The sequence below is a fragment of the Vicugna pacos genome, chromosome 15 (assembly GCF_048564905.1).
Source record: "Vicugna pacos chromosome 15, VicPac4, whole genome shotgun sequence".
Lineage (NCBI taxonomy): Eukaryota > Metazoa > Chordata > Mammalia > Artiodactyla > Camelidae > Vicugna > Vicugna pacos.
In genome coordinates this window covers 29,921,253-29,924,413 of record NC_133001.1, presented here as the reverse complement: position 1 = coordinate 29,924,413, position 3,161 = coordinate 29,921,253, and the positions used below count along the sequence as shown (strand labels likewise).

At 55.6% G+C, this 3,161-nt stretch overlaps 1 pseudogene; it reads right to left on the bottom strand.

Moving 5' to 3' along the window:
* Positions 1-1,186: 1,186 nt before the first annotated feature.
* On the bottom strand, positions 1,187-2,900 carry LOC140685884 (epsin-1 pseudogene; annotated as a pseudogene).
* Positions 2,901-3,161: the final 261 nt, after the last annotated feature.

The following is a 3,161-nucleotide window of genomic DNA, read 5'->3' as shown; positions in this document are numbered from 1 at the left end:
TAAGTTTCAGTGAATTCCTTCAAAAGTCTCCCTTTGTGACTTGATAATCATTGAAAAACCTAAGCAGTAAAGAAACTCTAGGCAAACACTTTTGTATCAGATTTTGAAATACAAAGTTTGTGTGACAGACAGGTATTCTCCAAGGTCACCTCAGTGCTTGTTCTTTCAGCAATTTTCTGTTTGCGCTTCTCTGTTGATTACAGCCAGTTGATTATTTATATCTAGATCTCTTTTTAAAATTATTATTATTGTAGCATAGTCAGTTTACAATGTTGTGTCAATTTCTGGTGCACAGCATAATGTTTAAGTCATACATGTACATACACACATTCATTTTCATATTCTTTTTCATCATAGGTTACTACAAGACATTGAGTAGTTCCCTGTGCTATACAAAAGAAATTTATCTATTTTATATATAGTAGCTAGTATCTGCAAATCTCGAACTCCCAATTTATCCCTGCCCAGCCCCTTTCCCCACTGATAACCATAAATTTGTTTTCTGTCTGTGAGTCTGTTTCTATTTTGTAAATAAGTTCATTTGTGTCTTTTTTTTTAATTCCACGTATAAGTGATATCATACGGTATTTTTCTTTCTCTTTCTGGCTTACTTCGCTTAGGTTTATCCATTTGCTACAAATAGCATTATTTTATGATTTTTTATGGCTGAGTACTTTCCATTGTATAAATATACCATAGCTTCTTTATCCAGTCATCTGTCATTGGGCATTTAGATTGTTTCTATGTCTTAGCTATTGTACATAGTGCTATGAACACTGGGTTGCATGTATCTTTTTTTTTTCACTTTGCCCATGAGAATTGCTATTTGTTCCCTAAGTTGCCAAAATCATCACCAAGGGGTGCGGATGGGGACGAGGAGGCTCAAACATTGATTGAGGGGCCAGTAAGGAGTTGGAGGGAAGAGGAGCAGGTGGAGGGACCCCTAGCTGTCCCTCCCCCTTCTAATGCCATGGGAAGGGTCTTCCTCTGGCCAGCACCCTGCCCATCCCCGATGCCCAGTTTCTCTCAGAGAGGCGGGATGGGAGGCATGGGAAGAGGGTGTAGTGTGAGTGTGCCCCAGGAGAGAGAAGGGTGCTGGGTGGGGGCGGGGTCCCCCACTTCACATGCACTCACAACACTGGTGGCCCAGGCAGCAGAAATGGGGGAAGCCCCCTCCCACCCTGGATTATAGGAGGGAGGGATTAGTGTTGGGGACTGAGGGTCTCAGGGGCATCATGGGGGGCAGACCAGGGCCCCCACCAGGGGAAGAGATGTAGGTCAGTGGTGCTCCAGGGACCAGGGGCATGGGGCTGAGCCGCAGCTGGTTCAAGGTAAGCGTCACAGGGAACGTGGGCTGGAAGTGGTTGGTGATGGATGGGACAGCGGCCAAGGTTCTGCTCAGCAGGAAGGTGTTAGAGGCCTTGGCTCCTGGTGGAGTGGGGCCCAGTTGTCTCACCAGTGAGTCCAGGTCAACCAGGGCTGTGTTGGGCCCCAGGAAGGGCTCAGGAGTCTTCCGTGTGGGTGGTGTTGGGGTCGGGGCAGCAGCGGGCAAGGGTCTCCTGACAGCCTTGGCCAGAGAGACCCCAACCCCACTCATGTCGAATGCAACAGGGCTGCAGGTGGGCATCTCTCCGGTGCGCAGACCCAGCTCCCCCGGGCTGCTCCCAGAGGTCGGCAGGGCCATGTGCAGTCGGTGGAAGCCGTAGAACTCGTCAGGCTCCGTCTCAGACCCCCGACCACTGTGGTGCTGTTGATGCTGGGCTGGCAGGTGACCCCCCTGCCGGGGGTCTGAGAGGGCTGGGGCTGGTACCTAGGGATCAGAGGCTGGGGGGCTGCTGAGGGGCCCCCCCATCTGAGATCCCCCGTGGGTCAGGAGCATGCCGCTCTCCAGTGGCTGGGGACTGGGTCCCATCTGAGTCCCGCCCCAAGGGTCAACTGGGGGCCCTACAGGTGCAGCAGTCCTCCAGGGGTCCCTGAAGGCTGGTGTAGGGTCCGGACCACCCCAGGGATCAACAGCTGGAGGGACAGAGGGTCCCCCCAGGGTCTGAGGGGGTGGCAGCCGTGGGGATGGCAGGGGCCATGGGTGCTGGGCGCCCCCAGGGGTCCGTGGCCGGCGGAGGACCTGGGGCCGTGAGGACATCAGCAAGATTCGTGAGGGATGACAACTCCTGGCCGGCCGTCTCCCTCTTGCTCTCCTCTGTGGCCGTCTGCAGCCTCCGGCCATCCCCGCACCGGAGCTGCTCCTCCTTATCGTGCTCCCTGTGGCTCAAACTTAGGGCCAGCTGGAGCTGCATGTCATCCTCAGGGCCACACGGTGGGGGTTGGTCAGCCTCCTCCTTGCTCGTGGCCAGAGCCAGCTGGAGCTGCAACTCCTCCTCTTCACTGCTCTGCGGCCAGGCCTGCTCTGCCTCCGGCGGGGGCCGAGCACACGGCAGGGGCACCTGCTTCTCCTTGGCCTTGACCTCGTGTGTGCACGCTCCTCCCGCAGCCAGTCCTGTTCAGGCAACAGGGCCACCAGATGCTTGACCTTTTTGTGCACATTCCTGCCCTGGTCTTTGCCCTTGTGGTGTACGTACTGGAAGTCCTTCAGCGTCTGCACGGCCTACATGTTCTCCTTGCGCTGCAGCACACGTGCTCCTAGCCGGTCTTGATGAGCTCCTCCGTCGGCATCACGGCCTTGTACACGTGGCCAGTTCTTGCAGTGGTTGTTGAGCCGCTTCCAGATCATGCTCATGATCTGTGAGAAGGCCACCATGTCGTAGGTGAGGTTCGTGTGATCTCAGACATGAGGGAGCTGGAAGGGTCCCAGGGGTGTTGCTCGTGGTTTTGTGGACCTTGATCTCAGCCTCAGCTTAGTTGTGGGCCATGTTCTTCATCTGGCACTGCAGCGAGGTCGACATGGCTCCCAGCAGCAGTGAGGGGATGGGCACCCTGGGGTGTGCAGAGATGGGGCGACTGGAGGAGGCAGGCTACAGCAGGGGCTGGTGGGTCACTGCGTCTTGGCCTCTTCATGCTGTGCTCTGGGGGGGGGTCATGGCAGGCATCCCCTGTCCCCTGCTTGGCCTCAGTATCATGGGGCACACCTTGGCGCATGTGCAGACGCATGGAGGGCCACAAGCTGAGGGCCCCACCGCCTTGGCACCCAGGAGCGGCACAGAGAG